Below are 23,952 nucleotides of genomic sequence, written 5' to 3'. Positions count from 1 at the left end.
AAACTGGACTCTCTGAACATGGCGAACAATGAGGGCTGATGAGACGCAAAGGACAATGGCACGTTTTTTTTTTTGTTTTTGTTTTTGTTTTTTTTTTTTGGTTTTTCGAGACAGGGTTTCTCTGTGGTTTTGGAGCCTGTCCTGGAACTAGCTCTTGTAGACCAGGCTGGTCTCGAACTCACAGAGATCCGCCTGTCTCTGCCTCCCAAGTGCTTGGATTAAAGGCGTGCGCCACCACCGCCCGGCCTGGCATGGGGTTTTGATCCTACATAATGTGCTGGCTTTGTGGGAGCCTAGCCAGTTTGGATGTTCACCTTCCTAGATATGGACGGAGGGGGGAGGATCTAGGACTTACCACAGGGCAGAAAACCCTGACTGCTCTTTGGACTGGAGAGGGAGGGGGAAAGGAGTGGGGGGAGGGGGAGAAGGGTGGGAGGAGGGGGAAAAGGGTGGGAGGAGGGGGAGGGAAATGGGAGGCTGGGAGGAGGTGGAAACTTGTTTTTTTTTTCTCCTTTTCTCAATAAAAAAAATTTTTAAAAAACTAAAAAAAAAAAGATGTACTATCGTGCTCAAGATTTATTGTATGATCATTACTTTTAATTTAGCAATACCAGGAAAAGATAAAGTCTTAAAAATAAATAAAAAAAATTGGACAAGAAGAATAGTCAAAGGCCTATACGAATAATTGACAGAAGATCAAATTAAAGGTACAGCAAATATCTTAAAATACTGAAACTGAATTAATGGTAAAATTTTACTTCATACCTATAAAATTATCAAAAATTAAAAGAAAGCAGTATTGCTGGCATAAGAATATCATATACAACTGTTCAAAATATTAAAGTTGAGGACTGGCGAGATTGCTGAGCTGGAGCTACAATATGGGGCTCTCTCAAAAAATAATAAAAAATACATGTACTTGAAATTATATGTACATTCACATGAGAGTTAAAATATATTTAAAGAAATTGTATTTGAACTTTCCTACACTTCCCAGCCATACTTTAAATAAACCTTTGAATTTGAAGCTGATGCTTCCAGGTGCCTTTTGTTTTGAGAGATCCAGACTAAATAAAAGAAGTATTGTTCTCATTTAGGAAGGTTTTCAGGATCATGTAGTTCAGAACTTGATCTTTTTCCCAAAACAATATCAGAATCTGAATCTATGAAACCCTTCCTTTGTTCTATGTTCACATCCACACACTTTCTATTGCTTTGTCTCAGACACAGATATATGGCCAACATAGAAAATATTTGTTGTGGGGTGATCAGAATTAGATATTCTGTGGTTGTTACTGAAACAAGTTTGAGATAATATGATGAAATTTGTCTAAGTTTTTTTGTTGTTGTTGTTGTTGCAATTACCTTGAAAATCCAAATATATAAGTTGTGTGTTTTCTTGTGGAGTAACCAACCAATGTCTGATCTGACTTAAGGCCCATTCCACGAGATGTGATCCATACCCAGTACTGCTTTGGTGACCAAGAACCAGAGACTAGATAGCCCAGAGATGTAGGGCAAAGCCAAATACTACTGATCTTCAAAAAGAGAGTTATAAAATGACTCCTCATGATAATCTGCTGTACCATCAGAGAAGCTTCCTCCTGCAGCAGATGGGAACAAATACAGAGATCCACAGCCAGACATGCAGAAGGGGGATGGAGGGAGAGAGGGAGGGAAGGAGGAAATAAAGGAGGGAGAAAGGGAGAGACAAATATAAAGGAAATGTCTCCATCAAATCCCTCCTCCCAGGTCTCAGGTAATTCCCCACAGGAGAGGAGGAAGAAAGAGTGTAAGCGCCAGAACGGATGGTGGACACCAGGAGAACATGAATGAGCTAAGCAAGGCTCATATCAATTCACACAGGCTGAAGCAGCATGCGCAGGGCCTGCATGGTTCTGCACCAGGTCCTCTGCACTTAGGTTATGGCTTACAATTTAGTGTTTCTTTGTAATTCCTGAGAATGTGAACAAGTGGGTCTCTGACTCTTGTGATCTTGGGCTCTTTTCCTTCTGTTTGTCTTTTACACTTTGAATGTGATGTTTTGTTTTATCTTATTGTATTTTATTTTGTTTAACGAGAATCTTTTTTTTCCTCAGGATAGTTGGAAAGTTCTATCATAGACTATTTGTTATACAGAAGTCCCAGATATTTAGCACCTGGATACTGACAAGCATAACTCTTGCCAAATGAGAGGTCGTTTCTCAAAATAACAGATTGGTTAAATAACCCAGAAAAAAATTACAGATCTATTTATGTCTGAATCATACAGAGGCAAGTGTGTATAGAAGTCACCTTTTACTCTCCAAACTCAAGTAAATGAAGAAGTACAATCAGCAGTCTTCAGGAGAATCAAGACTTTTTGAGTGATTAAGGAAATAGAAATCATTGTCACAATTTTTTATAAAAATGAGAAAAATGTGAGCTCAAATGATTTGTGTATGATTCAGGAGCAATTTAATATTTTTACAGTGATGGGAACATGTTGCTGTTTGAAGCTAATAGTCATGATTTGAATCTCAGCAATAGCAGCCTTATGCAATACTCAGAATGTATAAGGTGATGGGGAGGTCAGGCTTATATACTAAAGCAGTGTGAGGGAAGTCTCCATGCTTTCTGCTTAATTTTGCTGTGAACCCAAAACTTACTAACAAAATATTAAGTCTTACCACCCCTCCACACTACATAGTTAATAATGTGATGACATCAGCTTTGGTTCCGAGTCCCTCTGCCTCTAACTGAGGAGAAAGCAATCTGATCTTTTTTCCTTCTTTCTGATCAGCAGTTTGTCTAAACTGAATGATTTTAATTATTGAAGAGTCTTAACTAGGACTCACTCCCACCCCTTACTCTAGAACCCACCAGATCCCACTAGGCTCCTTGTGAGCATTTCCAGTCTGAAATACAAATTCTTTCTTTACCTTAAAATTACTTCATTTAATTATTATTAATTATTTAAATTAGTTCCAATTTTATATTTATTACTCTGTTTATTTAAGACTCTTTTATATTTTTCTTTGACAAATGGATACAATATACTTCAATCACACCCACTCCACATTACTCTCCTCTACCTCCTCCCCCGATGCCCTCTCTCTGAACCCTCTCTTCCCAATTTGTTCCCTCTTCCTTTCATGTGTTTTTGTGTGTTTGTTTTTGGTAAACTATTGAGTCTCACTAGGGTTGCTTCCACGACCATGAATGTTGAGTTATTTACTGAAATGTGGGCCATTTACTAATTTCTACACGACTGAAGAAAATAACACCTCCACCTCCAGAAACAACTGTCAGGATCACTATGTGTTTATACTAATATTTGATGGAGGAAGGTCATTGGTTAAATCAAAAGAAACTGCTTGGCCCTCATTGGTTAGAAGATAGGTGGGAGGAGTAAACAGAACAGAACGCTGGGAGGAAGAGGAAGTGAGCTCAGACTCCACAGCTCTCCTCTCAGGACCAGACGCCTCAGAGAGATGCCATGCTCCCAGCTCCCAGGCAGATGCACGCGATGAAGCTCCGACCCAGGATGGACATAGGCTAGAATCTTCCCAATAAGACCGGTGCTCACAGATTATTAGAGATGGGTTGATCGGAATATCAGAATTAGCCAGTAAGGGCTAGAGCTAAAGGGCCAAGTAGTGTTTAAAAGAATACAGTGTCCGTGTAATCATTTCGGGTAAAGCTAGCCGTGCGGTCAGCCTGGGTGCTGGGGACGCAGCCCCGCCGCTCCTATTACTACAAATATTAGAATGATTTCTTTGATGTTCAGGATATGTTTTAAATACTTCCCCCTCAGTGTCCTTGGTTTATTACAATTGTCTTTCCTCTACATTGTGACCCATTATATTCCTCAGGCTTCTTTCCTATTGGAGCCACTGAAACACCCTGGATGTTGAACTTCTCACAGGATGCTGCATCTTCTGCCAATGTTCTTTTTCATGCAGAAAACTCCTATTTCTTTAAAATGAAGTTTTAACTGGAACATCTTCCTAATTATGACATAAATTTGGTTAGTGGCAATGCAGGGGATTGAACCCAGAGCTTTGCTAATGCAAGGCAAGCAGTCTACACATTCAATTATATCTCAGCTCTTTATTTTCTTTTTAAAGTACTGTTTTTCTGGTCATGACATTACGTTCTTATAGGCTCAGAACTTGAGACTTGAAGGTAAGATCAGGAGATCAAGAAGGCTTAGTGAGTTCGAAGCAAGCAAGAGCTACAACTTTCTCTGAACACACTGAACCTGATAGAAGAGAAAGTGGGAAGTACTCTATAACATATGGGCACAGGAGACCACTTCATACATATAACCCCAGCAGCAGCACAGACATTAAGGACAACATTGAATAAATGGGACCTCCTGAAACTGAGAAGCTTCTGTAAAGCAAAGGACACTGTCACTAAGACAAAAAGGCCACCCACTGACTGGGAGAAGATCTTCACCAACCCCACAACTGACAAAGGTCTGATCTCCAAAATATATAAAGAACTCAAGAAACTAGACTTTAAAATGCTAATCAACCCAATTATAAAATGGGGCACTGAGATGAACAGAGAATTCTCAACAGAAGAACTTCAAATGGCCAAAAGACACTTAAGGGCATGCTCAACTTCCTTAGCGATCAGGGAAATGCAAATCAAAACAAATTTGAGATACCATCTTACACCTGTCAGAATGGGTCAAATCAAAAACACCAATGATAGCCTTTGCTGGAGAGGTTGTGGAGTAAGGGGTACACTCATCCATTGCTGGTGGGAATGCAAACTTGTGCAATCACTTTGGAAATCAGTGTGGCGATTTCTCAGGAAATTCGGGATCAACCTACCCCTGGATCCAGCAATACCACTCTTGGGAATATACCCAAGAGATGCCCTATCATATGACAAAAGCATTTGTTCAACTATGTTCATAGCAGCATTATTTGTAATAGCCACAACCTGGAAACAACCTAGATACCCTTCCATGGAAGAATGGATGAAGAAAGTGTGGAATATATACATATTAGAGTACTACTCAGCGGTAAAAAAACAATGACATCTTGAATCTTGCATGCAAATGGATGGAAATAGAAAACACTATCCTGAGTGAGGTAAGCCAGACCCAAAAAGATGAACATGGGATGTACTCACTCATAATTGGCTTCAAGCCATAAATAAAGGACATTGAGCCTATAATTTGTGATCCTAGAGAAGCTAAATAAGAAGGTGAACCCAAAGAAAAACATATAGTCATCCTCCTGGATATTGGAAGTAGACAAGATTGCCAGGCAAAAATTGGGAACTTGGAGGTGGGGTGGGATGGGGGTAAGGAAAAATGGGGAGAGAAAAGTGAGTAAGGGAGGATGGAGGGAGCTTGGGGAAATGGGATGGTTGGGATAAAGGAAGGGTGGATATGGGAGCAGGGAAGTATATATCCTAATTAAGGGAGCCATCTTAGGGTTGGCAAGAGACTTGACTCTAGAGGGGCTCACAGGTGTCCAAGAAGATGTCCCCAGTTAGTTCCTTGGGCAACTGAGGAGAGGAAACCTGAAATGACCCTATCCTATAGCCTTATTGATGAATATCTTGCATATCACCATAGAACCTTCATCTGGCAATGGATGGGGATAGAGACAGAGACCCACATTGGAGCACTGGACTAAGTTCCCAAGGTCCAAACGAGGAGCAGAAGGAAGGAGAACATGAGCAAGGAAGTCAGGACCATGAGGGGTACACCCACCCACTGTGACAGTGGGGCTGATATATTGGGCCAGCTGGACTGGGACTGAAAAAGCATGGGATAAAACCTGACAGACTCTCTGAACATGGTGGACAATGAGAGCTGATGAGAAGCCAAGGACAATGGCACTGGGTTTTGATCCTACTGCGTGAACTGGCTTTGTGGGAGCCTAGCCTGTTTGGATGCTCACCTTCCTGGACTGGATGGAGGGGGGAGGACCTTGGACTTCCCACAGGGCAGGGAACCCTGACTGCTCTTCAGACTGGAGAGGGAGGGGGAAAGGAGTGGGGGGAGAAGGACAGGAATAGGAGGAGGGGGAGAGGAGAGGGAGGAGGGGGAGGGAAATGGGAGGCGGGGAGGAGGCGGAAATTTTTTCAATAAAAATAAATAAATTAATAAATTAAACAAATGAATAAACAACATAAGGTTAAAAAGAGAAGGCTTAGTGAGTTCGAGGCAAGCAAGAGCTACAACTTTCTCCCCTCCAAAAAACAAAAAACATATTGTTAAGTTGCCATCTTTGTTAGGGTTTCTATTGTTGAGACAAAACACTATGACCAAAACACAAGTTGAGGAGGAAAGGGTTTATTTGGCTTACATATCCACATTGCTGTTCATTATTGAAAGAAGTCAGGACAGGAACTCAAATAGGGCAAGATCCTGGAGGCAGGAGCTGATGCAGAGGCGGTGGAGGGGAGCTGTTTACTGGCTTGCTTCCCATGGCTTGATCAGTCTGCTTTCTTATAGAACCTAGGACTGCCAGCCCAGGGACAGGACCACCTACCATGAGCTGGGCCCTCCCTCATTGGTCCCTAAATGAGAAAATGCCTTACAGATGGATCTCATGGAGGCATTTCCTCAACTGAGGCTCCTTTCTCTCTGCTAATTCTAGCTTGTGTCAATTTGACACACAAAACCAGACAGTACAGTTGCCTAGACTGATCTTGAACTTTGGAGTTTCTACTTCAGCCTCTTGAGTAGCTGATATGACATAAAATAACAGATGTGGTTAGGAGATACTGGCACACAGCTTTAATCCCAGTACTTGGAAGGCAAAGGCAGGTCTATCTCTGTGAGTTCGAGGCCAGCATGGTCTACAAAGCAATTGCCAGGACAGGCTCCAAAGCTACACAGAAAAACCTTGTCTTGAAAAAAACAAAACAAAAATGAGAGATGTATGCCACTGTGCTCAGATTCAAGAATTAATTTTGAAATAGCAGATTCATTTAAATCTAGATTAAGTGGGAAGTTTGAAAACATCTGTGTACAGAAAGGGACTGAAAGTAGGAAGTAAAAAACCCACTAAATCTTCTATGACTCCTCATAGCTTTTTGTTTATAATTCTCTAACTCCCCTACTTCCTCTTTGCTATTATTCTTCTTGTTTATTTTAGTCACCATGGAACATGAAATACATGTAATTCTACATTCCTATTTATCCAGGAGCAAATGAGATAAGAACATTAAACAACGCAGTGTAATCTTATATAACTTAAAGGAAATGATGCTTGTAAAAGACCTAATACATCCATTGGCTTGCAATGCAGGATAGTTATTAAATTATTAGGCAAATGGATCATTTGTGTACTAAAACTGTGGATATATTCCAATCAAGTCCAAAGACACTGGAAGAATTCCACATCAAATTAAGCAAACTACAAAAGTCAATTGAGCAAGGAATTTCGGTGGAACACTCCGTGAAGGAAATATAAAGCTGGATTAACCTAGTTTGGATTTGGAAAAACGTTCTCACTTTCTTAAATGGAAGAAATATGATTTCTGAGCCAGAGAAGAAAGTGCTTGATGAAAATATTCAACCAAAATCTAATGTAGATAAAACAGGCATGGTCTGAGATGTGGCTAAATATGTCATAGCCGCTGGAAGACAGAATTGGTTCAACAATTACAACAACGACAGTAACAGCAACAAAAGTACAAGCTTTGTTTCGTTTCCTGATAGTGTGAATGGCTCATGAGCAAGATGTTTTGCAAAGCTTTTCATTATATCTCAGTGGACAAAACAGTCAAATAAATAAAAATGTTCTTTGCTCTTTCTTATTATGATCTGAAATTTAGTTTACTTTTTAATGAAAATATTAGTTAGAATATAAAATATGTTAAATTATGACATTTTATGCATACATGTTGCACTTGGCTCATTAGAAAACGTTCACGTAAGATTATAATCAAAATTTTCATATCAGATCACAATTTTACAAAGTACAAATAATGTCAAAATGCTTTTTCATTTCCTTTCTAAATTAAAATATGGCCATTGAAGTGAAACTCTATGAATTCAAGGCCAGTCTGGTCTACATAGTGAATTCTGGTCCAGTCCAAATTACAGAGTGAGACCTTGTCTCTAAAAACCAAATGAAACAAAACAAAAAAGGCATTGTATACCTTTAAAATAGTGAAGTAAATTCATAAGAAAAATGATAAGCCTGTGTTATTATAGGGTAATCAAAGACTTTGTAGATTATAAATAAGGATAACACATGCTAAATAGCTGAGAAGAAGATTAAGTAAAATGGATATTAGAAACCATGTGAGAATTGGTCAGAAAAGAACTCTAGACCTAAAACCCTTTATATATGATACACTCTAACCTGGGTAAGAGTTATGGCCTGCATGCTTGTGGTGTTTGAGATCTTAGAAAAATACGGTCAGGGAAGAATATAAGTACAGCAAAGGGAATGCATTTAAATCCAACTGATAGGGAAGGGTGCTTTTTGAGGGTTGAAACTCAAAGAACACCAATGCCTGGCTCCAAGACATAGGTCTTGAGATCTTATTGAACTATTGTTATTGACAGTAATAAAGCTGCCATAATTTGAGACGAATGGTATGATTATGACTAGGTAACAAAGAGCTGTTTTGTTCACCTTATTATGTTAAAGACATGTAGTCATAAGGTCTATGGAGCTTACTAAAAGTAAATAGGTAAAGTAAACCTTTCTTTGTTCCCAAACTGGGCAGGTCCATGTCAAAATGACATATTTATTCTTACCTCCTTAATAGAGAAACTAAAAACCATATGAATTATTTGTTTATTTAATTATTTGAAATAAAATTATTTAAAGGATGTACTTATTCAGGAAAAGAAACTGCATGAAATTTTTTATTTTACTTTTCATCTGTAAATGAGAAGATTCAGGCTCCAACTTAGTAACATTCTCCACAGAAGGTGTGGGTTGTTGAGACTAAGGGCTATTTTAATCCTTTTTATCGGAGGAACATGTTAACAGAATGAGAACCTTAGTTAAGATGAAAGAAAGGGAAGATTTCTATTTTAGATACTAAGAACTCTCTGCTAAACACTTGAGCAGATTTTCCAATGACTCTGGCGTTTTTCCTGGGAGCTTTCTGTAAACAACTGCAAGGACTCTGGGCTGAGGAGCAAGAGACCTTTAGTCCTTGGTTACTCATCAGCTCAACGACTTTGGGAAACTCAAGCTCTCTGGGTCTGAATTTCTTTGTAAAGAACCAACTTTGAAGAAATAAAAGACACTCTTGTTTCTTGGCTGGATACTTGTTCACTAAGATGAATGTCAAGAAAGTGGGTTCAGGCCTTGCTACAATGTTTTATGGGTAGCAATAGTGATTCTTCTCAAAACACTAAATATTTCACATTTTATCATTGTTTCAACAGTGCCACAGGATTGAGCAATGTGTAATGTATTTTTCTCCTAAAGTCACATAACAAGCCTATCTTTACATTCAAAGGTCAAACTTCCCCATTTGAACTTTGGTGTTCTGTGGAGAGGGCAATCTGATTTCTTAAAGCTCTTTACAACAGGCCTGTATACTTCCAGAGTGCCAGCATATCATGGAGACTCAGTTCTTAGAAAGTCTTTTTCTTATCACCCGAGGAAAAGAAAGAGGGCTGACTAATTTCTTTCTTTGCAGCTGGTAGTTTTGGCACTTATTTGGCTACATATAAAATTGTCCTTTAGTGATCATAGGAAATTACTTTGAGGATTCCCCTGGGACATCAAAATCCTCATGCTCTAGTTCTTCTATAAAATACCATACTAAGACACACCCCACACTATACTTCATATCTTGTCTAGATTGTTATAATACCTACTACAAGGCAAAACTATGCAAATAACTGTTAAATTGATATTACTTGAGGAATAATGACAAGAAAAAGTCTGTATGTAATAGGTTCTGACACAACATTTTCTCAAATATTTTTGTTTCACAGGTATTTGTGTCCACAGATATGTAACTTAGGTATAGGCAGAGGTGTGAATGACAGTATACTCCTATAGACATTAAATCAGATCAACCAGTATTTACTGAGCAGCCTTCATGATGGAAATACAAAGGTCATGTTCGTGAGGCTGTGGAGAAACTTAGAGACTAATGGTGCTCAATAGTGCCTCCAAAGATAACTTCACAGATCCATATCATACATGAAGACAGGGGTAATAAGAAGAGGACATCTAGGACAAACTAGGGCTTCCTAGGAGGCTTTCTGGAAAACGAAGTACTCTGGTAAAGAGGATGTCTTGGGCTATTTTATATTGCTATATGAAATATCCAGGACAGGATAGTTTATAGAATTAAAAGAATAGGTAGGTAGTTGACTCAGTCTAGAGGCCAGCTGGCTCCAGAACCAAGTTCCAATATCTGTTCAGCATCTAGTGAGGGTCATAGTCTATTGCTGCATTCGAACATGATCAGAGTATCAAATGATGAGACAACATGTTAGGTCGGGTTTCTTTCTCTTCTTATAAAGCCACCAGTCCCATTATAGGAGTCTCACCCTAAAGAGATTACCTAATTCCATCAACAGATGAATTTGGGGATCATGTTTGCAGTATTTGCTATTTGGTGAATACATGCAAACTATAACAAGTGGTTAGGTGCTAAACATGGCATAGACAAGTTTGAATTTCATGCAAACAATGAAAATATTTGTGTAGACATACTCCAGGTATTATATAAAACATAATTACATACACAAATTGACTTGTTTATCTGAAGTTAAAATATAATTTGAAATTCTATATTTTTGCCTGTCAAATATGAAAATCCTAATTCTATTTGTGTGTGTGTGTGTGTGTGTGTGTGTGCTGGTACACCTGTGCAAATGTAGAAGCCACGGGCCAATGTCCAGTGTCTTCCTTGATCATTCCCACTGTATTTTCACTGAGACAGGATATCTTATTGAACTTGGAGCTCACTGTTTCAACTAGACTGGCTGGCCAGAAAGCCTAGTGATCCTCCTGTCTGTAATTGCACAGTGAAATTAGAGGTTCAAGCTCACATGCCTGGTTTTTTAAGTGGATACTGGGAATCTTAACTCCAATCTTCTTGTGAAACAAGCACTCTACCTGCTGAGCAATTCCCTAGGCCTGTAGAAAATTATGATTCTAGATAAAGGGCCTACATTTATTACAGGCACATAAATGAGGAAGGCCATGTGTGTGGCATCACAAGCAAGCCAGACATGAGATAAAAGAGTGGCTTAGAAATCAGTAGGGAGAGAACAGTTAATAGGTGTGGTTTTCTAAGGACTGTATACTTAATTCTTCTTTCCAGAAAACTTATAAGACTAGAAGATGGGGGAAAACTTATTTACTTTGCAGATCATAATGTATGAACATTGATAGGCCAATGGCCTCTAATGAAGTAATGCCTGACTCCTTGCCTCCAGATTCCTTCTTCCATCTTCTTGAGGAAACACCACAGCACTACATTTAAGAAGCAATATTCTTGTAGCAAATGTGGTTGAAAACTCAGTTAACCTCCTGCTGAGTGTTGTATAGAGTACAGCTCAAGTCCCACCCTATGAACATTACCCTGGTTCAGACTGGCTACATGCCCAAAACCTTTGCTCTTTCCTCCAAGACCTGAGCAAAATAATCAGATAATTCACTCCTGTTTTATAAATTCTGCTGTACCTGCTTCTTTAAGTCATAAATATTGGTCTGGGAGGAATAAGTTTGTGATAGAGTGTTTGCCAAGTATGCATTCATTCTCCAGAAAAAAAAAATGACAGTGGCAGAAGAGAAGGAGAGAGACAGACCTCCAGTCATGAATACTGGTCTAACTCTACCCCATGCTCCAAAGGCCTGAACTCTCTCTGAAACTAAAACATGTAACCCTTTCTCTAATTAGAGTGACTATTTCTGGGCCTCAGTGGCCCTGAGCAATACCCATCTGAGTTTGCTTTTTGTCCTATATGGCTGTCCTTTAGAAATATTTGCCCCTTTTGAGAGATACAAAAATCTACTTGTACCTCTTCACGTTTCTCTTTGTCTGGGAGGATTTCCATCAGGACTGAAGAGATTGCTCAGTGGGTAACTTGTTTGTTGCACAAACATGAAACTGCCTTTGAATCCCTAGCATTCATATAAAATGCCAGGCAGGGTAGACTACACCTGCAATTCCAGTACTGGGAGGCAGGAGGACCTCTGTGACTTGTTGGCTAACCAGGCTAGCTGAATCAGTGAGCTCTGAGCTCAGTGAGATACTCTGTCTCAAAAGAAAAACTTAAATGGGGAGTGATTGAGAATGATATTTGCCAGTGATCTCTGACTTCCACAAGCATATGCACACAGGTACACATGCACACACAGATGATGTGGGATTCCCCTCTGTATGCTGTGAATACCATTGGTTAATAAAGAAACTGACTCGGTCTGATAGGGTAGAACAGAGCTAGATGGGAAAAACTAAACTGAATGTTGGGAGAAAGAAGGTGGAGTCAGGAGAAGCCATGGAGCTGCTGCTGGAGACAGACACGCTGAAACTTTGCTGGTAGGCCAATACCTTGTGGTGATGCACAGATTAATGGAGATGGGTTAAATTAAGATGTAAGAATTAGCAAATAAGAAGCTAGAGCTAATGGGCCGAGCAATGATTTAAATAATATAGTTTCTTTGTGATTATTTTGGGAGTCTGGGCAGCCAGGAAATGAACAAGCATCCTTTTTACAACAAATTGGCACTCCACATTGGACACCAAATGAAGACGGACGCTAAAAAGAAATCCCACACTAGCTCAGAATTAAGTATAATAAAAGATTATTTATTTAGGGGTAGACTCACAGACCACAGTTCTGTGCTCAAACAGGGAACAGCAACCAAATCCCACAGCCGGAGTGGAACATGCACTTTACATCAGCATTTATAGATATGAAGCCATGCCCAAGTTGGAGAGTTAACTTAAAGGTTAATTCCTGCTTACTCAAGTAATATTTCCCTTCTTGGGTCTTCGATGGGGTTGAAGACTAGATAGCTGAAGTTACACTCCTCTCATGACTTCGCCAAGTTATTTATAATACAAGACTTAAACTCCTTAAGATAGGATAATTATTGAAACATTTATCACATGTTTCTTGCTTGATATTGTTTATGCTGTCTGTAATTCTAATTTTTATACCTAATATTTGTTCTTATTGCATATGATTTTATATTAGGCTTAGAATGCTCTTCTTTAAATACAAGGGGGAGGGGCTGTAGGAAATCCTTCAGCCAGTAGCCTTTAAGTTACCCTCCCACTTGGGCCTCTCATACTATAAACGCCAATGTAAAGTGTGTGTTCCCTCTCTCTTTCGGCTGGCTGTGGGATTTGGTTGCTGTTCCCCATTTGAGCAGAGGACTGTGAGCTGTGAATCTACCTCTAAAAAAATAACCCTTTATTATACTCAATCGTGAGCTAGTCTGGATTGCTTTTTAGCGCCTGTCTTCACACAGGAAATCCATTTCCAGTGTCAGTGCTCCCAATCCTATAGGGCAAAGTTTATGACCATCATGTTCTGGAAGCCCTCTCTTATTCTAGAAGTCTACTTCTAGACCCGGTCTCAAATCTTTCAGCTTTTCTGCCCTTGATGTTACTTCACTTCTCAACTTTGCCTAGGGCAGTAACTAGGCAGTTTTCCCATACCATAGCATCTTCCTATACTGTCCATCCCTAAGTGATGTGATCTACTGCCATTAAAGGTCCTTACTAGTTTTCTGTGAGCACACTCCTTAGCATTAGTCTCTCCATGCCTTACTGCACTGCAATTATTTAATGTTTATCTTCTCTCTTAGAATACAAGAGTCATGCCTTTTTCCTCATGGTAAGATCTTCAGAATGCTTGAAAGCAAATCAGATCTCAGTGCACATTTGTTGCATAATCATACATGTAAATGAAGATCTGAGTTGAATAACCATGTGCCATTAGCTTCCATACTGCACATGGAACACATAGAAATAGTTCTTGGAACAGGACTATTTGTATGTTTCTGAATTTTTCTTCTGTAAATTAAATGTATCACATGGTGGATGTTTTTTTGTGTTTTGATTGTCCAGGATATAAATCCTCATCTTCCATTGGGTGGAGCTGCCATAGGATGGCACAGTAAGACCTGATTTCTTGGGCACATTCATGTGACCCAAGCTCAATCAATGAACATGTTTGAGTTCAAATTCATGAATTTGAGTGAGTTACAAGGTTGATTTAAGCATCATTTTGGCACTGCAAGTGGTGCCTAGCAGTGTTCCGAGGTGACAGCCTAAGAGTACTTTCCTTCTGCATGATTGCAATAATCCTGTTTTAGACAGAGTTTTACCCTGGAACTCATGCTAACCTCAAATTTGTGACAGTTCTCTTCAGCCTCCCAAGTGCTAGGATTACAGATATGAGTTCTGCATGCCTGGTTTGGCTATGGTAGAGTCTTTGGTGCTATATAATTTTATTCATGTTCTGGCAATCACTATAGTTGTGTAAGGTCACACGAGCAGTTACGGTTAATAAGTCAGGCTGGAAGTAAGGCATCTACTGCATACATAAAATCAAATTGGCTGTAAGAGACCTTCTAGAGGTTTCTTTTCCTCTGGCAATGTTAGAGACAGTAGCTTCTTTATCAGTCTAGAGCCCTACATGCCTCCCTAGAGCACAGTCCTCTCCTATTCCAAGACAGACATTCAGCTTGAGCAAAACATGTCTTTATTGATTGAAAATGGCTTACAGATAACTTAGTTAGGGCTTTAGCTTTGGTTTTAGTTTGCTTACTAGCCAAAAAGACTAAATCCTTTTGCTGACTCCATCTGACAACTTACATCTTTGCTGTCTGATATTGCAATAGACAGAAGGGATGACCTGAATATCACGTGTCCACTGATAGCAGAAGCTACTCACAATGGATGGCCTAGCTTCATTTGTAGGAGAGGCATTTTGGCCTCAGACAGGTTTGCAGATTGTTAGGAACAAGAAGCAAAATGTTCATGAAGAGAGAGTATGTTCAGAGATCCAATTGGCTTATGGATAGTTCAGATGAAAAGAAATCATCAGGTCACTGGCTGCCACTTCAGTGGAGAAAGGAGGGCCAGAAGACTGTGAAGCAGTGCATTTGTAGTGTCTGCAGCAATGGTTTTGTCAGGTAGAAAGATTCAGCAGCAACTACCAAGAGAGAAACCTCAGCAGGATGTAATCTGTGCTTCTCTATCTCACAGTATTGCAGGCAAGTGCAATGTTCAGGTATGTATGTGGCCCAAAGGGAAAAAATCATAGACATTAAACAGTGAGATTTTGTATTATTCTTAACATAGTTCTTGACTATGAACTTTGTAGAAAATACCATGTTAGACTATCAAAAGGTTGGACATACCTGCTATAAATTCTGACCTTATGCCAGTGACAGTTTGGATAGGTAGGCAATCTTCTAATGTGTGATGAGCCTAAACTCCACTGACCCTATAGCTGAACACAGGATTTCTCACTCCTTAAGGTGACCAATGTCCTTTCACATTTACTTAGTGGCTGCAGTGACTTGCGCTGCACAATCACTTAATAATTTGGTCTCAGGCAGTACTGTAATGTTACTTCTTCAGTTCCCCATGACCGAACTGGCTCAGCTCCAGCCTGCGACAAGTCTGAAGTGCCAAATTTTTCCAGCCTTGTTAAAGTTTCAGAACATTTTCACTGGCATTTCTCACTTAATTCTCACAATAACTTTAGAGGAGTAGGCAGAGGTCACCTAGTGACTGCCTAGTGATCTTTCTACCTGACGAAAGCATTGCTGCAGACACTACAAATGCATTGTTTCACATCCTTCTTGCCCTCCTTTCTCCACTGATGTGACAACCGGTAACCTGATGATTCTTTGCACCTGAACTATCCACTCTCTTCCCCAGAGTTTCCCAACACCAAAAAGAGTTTTCTTGGTAAACATAAATGTGTCATCTGGAAATGTCAGAGAGTCAGAGAGTGCACACCCATGTGGCAGCTGGAGCTGTGAGCCAGTGGGTGACAGGTCCTCTCTTTTGTGCCATTGGCAGACAATTATTAGACATGTGTCACACAGCTCCCCAAAAGCCCCCAGTGATATTGCCATTTCCTTATGTGGTTTACTGTTCCCGGTATCCACTATTTTTCTCTTGAAGTACTTCCTAAAACAAATTATTTCCATGGACACCCCATCCAAGCTTTTGGTTTTCATAGCAACCTAAGCTAAGCACACGACATAAATATGCAGAACTGAAGTAACACCTTGCCTTGATGGTTTCCAATCTCATCTCTTCCATTCTGTGAACCTTCTCCCCATTTCCTTCTGTATTCCTATATTGCTACTTTAACCTTCCCATATTCTGCATTGACCTTCCTGTTTATTTTTCTTGTATGTTTCTGTGCTTTTCTCTTATGCACAATTTTGCACACACACATAAACATGCACATACAACACACACAAATGTGCTCATGCATAAACACATATGGGGGACCAACACTCTCCCATTAGGGTTTGCTGCATTTGTGTCATAACTTCAGACTCTTCAGACTTTTTTTGTTTTGTAAGCTGAGGGGATTTCACTAGAAATAGCAACAGTGATTAATGACTAATTTTAAGTTGTCAAATATTACTCTTCACACATACATCTCCTTTTGCCACTGATTAATAAAATAAATGACAAATTCAGCCCATCCCCTGCTCCCCATCATCACAGAGAGAGAGAGAGAGAGAGAGAGAGAGAGAGAGAGAGAGAGAGAGAGAGAGAGAGAGAGACTATAAGATCAGTCCAAACTAGGGTAATCTCAGTGTCCTGAATCTTCACTGGCATGTAATTTGCACTCACCCCAACACCCAGAGGGTTGATAGCACAGACAGAGCAAGAGGCCTTTTCTGTGAGGATTGTCAGCTAGCACTCTTCCCTTCAGTTCCAGTAAAGGGGTTTGCGCCTGTCTTGTCCCATTGTTTTTTTTTTCCAACAAGACACAAAATCTCTGCTATTACAAAGCTGAGAAAATAAATGGCCTTTCTCAACTGTTTTGTTAGTGATGCACAGGCAAAGCAATGATGGGAATTCTGCTCTTGGCTCCAGAAGAACAGGGGTGAAGCAATAGCTCTGCCGTTTATCAGTCACGTGGAACCAGAGCAACTTCCAGCACTGAATTTCAGTGTCTCCACCTGTGTGTTTGCACTGGGAGAAGTGGGGAGAGGAATCTGACCCTCAGATAATCTGTTAAATAGACAAAGGGCAGAATTCTTCCCCTCTGGAATTTGGACTGTCCTCTAGGCCCTAATAGGTGTGGCCATGCTTTGTCGCTGAGAGTTAGAAATTCTCCCTCTGCTCTTAATTAGTTGTGTGTTATTTTTATTTATTTCTCTTAGGCATGAATTTATCTATCAGAAAATTATTTGTAGCTGATGAATTCTGTGTTAGTTGTGTATGTTTTTTAAAATACTAAGTTTAACTTATTTATTCTACGAATTAGGGACTCATATTCTATTTTATTCATTTAATTTTATTTATTTTTTTCTCTTTTATTAAAAAATTACATACAATCTTTTCTCATTTTGAATAGCTATCCCCTGTTCCCACTTTCTCCTCTCCTTCTGACCTACCCTTCCCCCACCCCACCTCCCATCCACTCCTCAGAAAGGGTAAAGTGTCCCATGAGGAGTCAACAATGTCTGACACTTCACCTCGACGCCTGGCCAAGGCCTTACCCCCTGTATCTAGGCTGAGCAAGGTATCCCTCCAAAGAGAATGTGCTCCTAGATGCCAGTTCAAGCACTAGGGATAAATCCTGGTCCCATTGTCAAGGGCCTCATAGACTGCCGAAGCCTCACAACTGTACCCCCACATTCAATGAGCCTAGTTTGGTCCCATGCAAGTTCCCCTGCTATCAGTCCAGAGTCAGTGAGCTCTCACTAGCTCAGGTCAGCTGTTTCTGTGGATATCATCATCATGGTATTGACCCTTTTGCTCATATTATTGTTTTCCCTCTCTTGGATGGGTCTCTGGTAGCTCCGCCCAGAGTTTTGCTATAGCTATCTGTATCTGTTTCCATAAGTTGTTAGTTGAAGGTTGTATGATGACAATTAAGGTAGCCACCAATCTGATTACAGGGGAAGGCCAGGTTAGGCATCCTCTCCACTGTTCTTAGAGTTTTAGTTGTGGTCATCCTTGTGGACTCCTGGGGAGTTCCCTAGTGCCATGTTTCTCCCTGGTGCTTTAATGACTCCCTCAATCAAAATATCTCTTTCTTTTCTCTCTCTCTCTGTCCTCCCCCCTTCTTAAGCATCCTATTCCTTCGTATTCTTCTCCTCCCTCCCCATCTCCCCTCCCCTTCCCCTTCCATCCTTCCTTCCCTCCCACACTCCCACCCTACACACACTCCCCATTTTCTCAGGTGATCTTGTCTGTTTCCCCTTTCCAGAGGGATCCATGTATGTCTCTCTTAGGGTTCCCCTTGTTACCTAGCTTCTCTGGGATCGGTACTATAGGCTGGTTACCGTTTGCTTTATGTCTAATATCCACTTATGAGTGAGTATATACCATATTTGTCTATCTGGGTCTGAGTTTCCTCACTCAGGATGGTGTTTTCTAGTCCCATCTATTTTCATGCAAATTTCAAGATGTCATTGTTTTTTACTGCTGAGTAGTACTCCATTGTGTAAATGTACCACATTTTATTTATTAATTTTTCTTAAACTTCTGCCTTTTATTTACTCACAATATAAACTTCAGCATTTAAAATCATAACTAAAGATTTTAGTATTTTTCTTATTACTTCAAGATCCCACTTCTAGAAGACCTTGGTTCCTTCCGTTTTTACCATTGGTTTGATTATATTTAATAAGAAATACAATATGAGAAACATTTATCCTCTTTCCCTGGAAATCTTGAGCTGCTACCACTGTTCTTCATTCCAGTCATTCATTGTGATCTGCTGTTAAACACATAGCACTATTTGGCTTGCTTTCTTTTCAAATCCAAATCCCTGAACAAGAGATGGTCTTTTTGTTCATAACTCTAAGTTTTTGGCCTGTATACACTGAGCATTTTCCTCCCCTGAGACATTTTTTCATTTTTCTGTTTTGAGACCAAAGTCTTGCTAAATTGCTCAGGTTGGTCTTGAACTTACTCTATATCTCAGGATGGCCTGGAACTCACTGTCCTTTTTCTTCAGCTGCCCAAGCAGTTGGAATACAGGCCTGTGCCATACATGGCTATACAAACATAATCAAAGATTATGTAAATTATTATGCATACATAATCAAAGATATAGATTAGTAAAAATTCATATAAGATAAACCTTTGGGAATATACAGTTTGGTAGCATTTTGTTCATTGCAATGTTGGCACCTACCACATTATTTACTTCTAAGACATTTCCATCACTCTGAAAGGAAACCCATATCCACTAAAAGATGAATATTCCATTTCTTCCCATCTCTGAGCTTCTGGAAAACCCCACCCTGCTTCTGTTTTCATGGATTCCCCTATTTTGAATATTATAATTATTACAGAAGCCATATGTTTTTATATCTTTTTGGTGTCTGGTTATTTTCACATAATGCAAAGTGATGGTTCTTATATTTTTCTTGATTTTGAGTGAGAGGGCAATATTGCATTGGGAGAGGTTTCAAGATTTATTCATGTAGTGTCCCAAGCCCCTGCAAATAAAAATGAATATCTGATGATCAGTTAGCACTCCACTGAGTAGAGAAATTCAATACTTTATTGAAAATCTCTTTTGACTGATACTTATCTTTCATCATCTAGTATTTACCTTTGGCAACACTTTCATTCATCTATGAGATGACTTTTTCTTTCAAATGCAGAGTCTTTATATGCTCAAATTATCCCTATTGCCTCAGCTGAGTAGGAAATAAATTGAAGAAGAGACTCAGACACGGAACTGAACCTTTACAGAATGCTTTCATCTAGGTCAGAGATTCCAAGCATGGGGAGATTTTGCTTCCAAAGCTGCGAGAATTTTTTTGTCTGTTCATTGAAAGGAGGAAGGAGTTTCTGCTGGCACCTAGTGGTATCTTACTTAATTGTTTCACTATATCAAAATGACACAAATGGGTTGTTTACTTTTCTTTCTTTCTTTCTTTCTTTCTTTCTTTCTTTCTTTACTTTATTTCTTTATGTTGATAGTCAGTTTTGGTAGCTAATGCATGCAGATAAATGTTCTGCCACTGAATTTTACTCCCAGTCCTAGCAGATGGGCAATGCATAAGGGACAAGAGTCAGTTTCTCACATTCTAGAGGGTGGAAAGTCAGAAAGCAAGCGAAGTACTGGCAGGTTCAATATATGGGAAGGACCGTTTTGCTGCGTTATCATGTGGCAAGAGTGGTGAAAGCTATGCCTTCACTTGGTGGAAGGCACCACAAAAAATGAACTGAGTCTGAAAAATTTCTTTCTATAAAGCCTTAATTTCATCCATGTGCAGAAAGATCTGATGACTCAATCCTATTCTAAAAGCACCAACTCTTAATACCATTCCACTGGAGAAAACAAAGCAATATGAATTTGAGGGATGCCACATCAAAGGGTAGATGCCCAGGATTGTGACAAATATCCTATAATGCAGAGGGTAGACCCCCATAATAAAGAATTACCATGTTCAAATGTCAGTTGTGTCTAGGTTATAAAATTCTGACGTACTCTGTAGCAATTTTAGAGTTTAAGGTTCAGTTTTTCTTAATTCCAGATGGCATTGAAAGATTTAAACATTCCTTTAAAGTTTTCTCAAGTTAGAGTTTGGCTCTTGATATTCTTATTTTCATTTTAAAACATTGAGGACCTAAGATTTGAATTGTTTTCTTTTTTTAACATCATTAAATTTAGCGTCTGTATACTACTTGAATATTTCTCAAAACACAATTTTTAGGTTCTCTGACTGAATTTTTTCAGAAATCTCTAGCCAGGTAAAGTTGGAATTATTGATTTCATTATAGAAAAAACTTTCAGGATAAGTCAGCATGAAGCTGCATTGACATTTGTGAAGAGATTCGGACATTGATTTCAGCACAGAGAGTGAGAAAGAGGATAGCAGATCTCCTGAAAAAGAGGATAGCAGACACCCAAGTGTGGACCCCCTAAGACTTGAATTTAAGTGTCTTTGCAAGAATGATACAGGTAATCTTGGCTTCTGAAGCTGTATCTCAAATAATATTTGAGGAAGTTAAATGAATCATAGGATCATTTCTAGGTGCACTGGACAGGATTATAATTGATAAGGTTAAAATCTCTGTGCACACAGATTTCACAAGGGAGTTAAGGTTTGTTTTTGCTGTAGACAAAGTTTAGAGTCTTGCTTGTGAAATTCCCAGAAAACTGCACATTAACACCTGGAAAAAGAATAAGGCCACTCTCAAAGGTCGCATGCTTAGGCTTTAAGTATGCACTAATATTTGAACCTTCTTGTTGGAAATCTCTATGAATAGAACCTTATTTCTGTGTCAGCGCAGTCTTCCTGGAAAATAGTGTTAATTGTGTTAAAATTTCTGACTCTCAATTGCACGAGAATTCAACCAGATTCAGGAGTAAAAGGCTATTTTTTCCTTTCATGTTTCTTTAACAGCCCCCCCCCCCGGATGGAGGAAGATCATTGGTTAAAAAATAAAGAAACTGCCTTGGCCCATTTTATTGGTTAGAACATAGGTGGTGGAGTAAACAGAACAGAATGCTGGGAGGAAGAGGAAGTGAGCTCAGAGTAGCCATGCTCCCCTCTCCCAGGCAGACAACATGAAGCAAGCTGCCAGGTCAGACATGCTGAATCTTTCCCGGTAAGACTGATGCTACACAGATTATTAGAGATGGGCTGATCGGGATATGAGAATTAGCCTGTAAAGGCTAGAGTTAATGGGCTAAGCAGTATTTAAATGAATACAGTTTCTGTGTAATTATTCCGGGTAAAGCTAGCCGGGTGGCGGGACGCAGCCCCACTGCTCCAATTACTACACCCCCCCAATATCCTGCATTGAGATCACTGCTAGCTACAAAGACTCCCCTGAAGAGATATAAATGGGCCTGAAAATATAAAACTTCACATCAATTTTTCTGGAACATCACAATTACTTAATTATTTAATTTAATCCCATTTGTTCCTTGAAGCAACTTCATCTGCATGGACAAGTATGTAGACTGTTGATCATTTAGAACTTCATGATTTGTGGAGACTTGTAATGTCGCAGATCAAGGACCAAATTTATCTTGGGTCATCTTCAGTTTCCTTAATAGTCCCCCCACCTTTTTTATCTGACCTAACATTTTTTTAGCAATCAGGTGGTATGTTAACTTAACACACCACTCATTCCCATCAACTTAAGAGGTAAGAATGGCATCAAATAGCTTCTAAAATATATAGTAGAGTTTCCGTGACTCTGTCATTATCTGCCTCTCCAATGTCTCTACCAATGGCATTTGTAAGCATATTGAATTATAATTATTTTTTGTCCCATGACTATAGAATGACATGATACTACTTTCACAGCAAATCATTTAGTTCAGTCACTCACACTTGGCTCAGAATAAAGTATCCCTTATTCACTTTGAAGCAAGGGATGTCCTTTGCATCCACACTTCTTTTTCCTTTTGAAGTGCAAGACATAGAATCAGCTGTTGTAGAATTTTTGACTCTGCCTTGCCCTTGTCAGTCTCAGGTCCTTTGCATTGAATCCAGTCTAGTTCTCTGCCCAGATGAGTACACCTGTCCCTCTATCTTATGCTCCCTCCATAGAGATCTTCATCTTCCTTCCATATGTGAAGGTTCATGTTCATCAGCAGCTTGGAAGGATCTGGAATCACCAGGAAATAAGCATTCATCAGTATTCTGTGTAGGATTATTTAGCCCCTGGGGGTGCCTGAGAGGGATTGTGTTGATTAACTGACTTCAAATTGAAAGACACACACTAAAACTAATCAGCACCACGGCCTGGGATTGAGTTCTAGACTTCTTACAAAGGGGAATGGCCACTGGGCAGAGGCTTCTATCACTCTATATTCATGACTTACAATGTGAACAGTTGATTCAAGACCCTGCCACCAGGACTTCTCTGCCATAATAAATTACCCACTGGACTATGAGCCAAAATATACCTCCTTTCCTTTAAGTTGCTGTCATTGGGGTATTCTATCACAGCAATGGTAAAATAAACTATGCCTAAGACTCATCTCAATTTCTACCACATAGATTGGTGTTATTCATTTATTTTCACAATTTTTCAGCGCATATGGAAATGGTGAAACAGTACTACTGCTACATTAAGGCCTGGAGACTTAGCAAGTCTCCCCAAAGACAGAGTTCTTTGCGGAGCTCACTAACTACAGAAAGCTTTCTTTTAATTTTTAAAATATTTTATGACGGAGGTAGGTCTTGTATCTTATCTGTTGCTTTCATTGGTTAACTAATAAAGAAAACTGCTTGGCCTGATAGGACAGAAAATTAGGTAGGCAGAGTAAACAGAACAGAATGCTGGGAGAAAGAAGCCGAGTCAGTGAGTTGCCATGATTCTCCCACCGGACACAGATGCAGGTTAAGATCTTCCTGGTAAGACACCTCGTGGTGTTAGAAATGGGCTAGATCAATATGTAAGAGCTAGCCAATAAGAGGTTATAACTAATGGGCCAGGCAGTGTTTAAAAGAATACAGTTTCTGTGTAATTATTTCAGGGCATAAGCTAGCCATGCGGGCGGCCAGGTGCCGGCGACACAGCCCTGCCACTCCTAATACAACAATTTTACATTTATGTGTTTATTGTATGGAAGGGGGTGAATGAACGTAGAGGTCAAGGGACAGCTTACAGGTCTTCTCATTCCAATATGTGGGTCCTGGCAATTGAACTCTTGTCATCAAATTGGGTTGCAAAAACTTTTGCATATTGAAATATTTCACCAACTCTATTGAAGGAATTCTGACTTTAGCAAACACTTCTTTTTCTGTATCTTATGACATTGTACCTGACCATATTCTGTTATTTATTACTGACAGTTTC

Source organism: Microtus pennsylvanicus, chromosome X (assembly GCF_037038515.1).
Source record: "Microtus pennsylvanicus isolate mMicPen1 chromosome X, mMicPen1.hap1, whole genome shotgun sequence".
NCBI lineage: Eukaryota > Metazoa > Chordata > Mammalia > Rodentia > Cricetidae > Microtus > Microtus pennsylvanicus.
The sequence above is the reverse complement of the archived record's forward strand: the minus strand, read 5'-3'. Positions refer to the sequence as shown.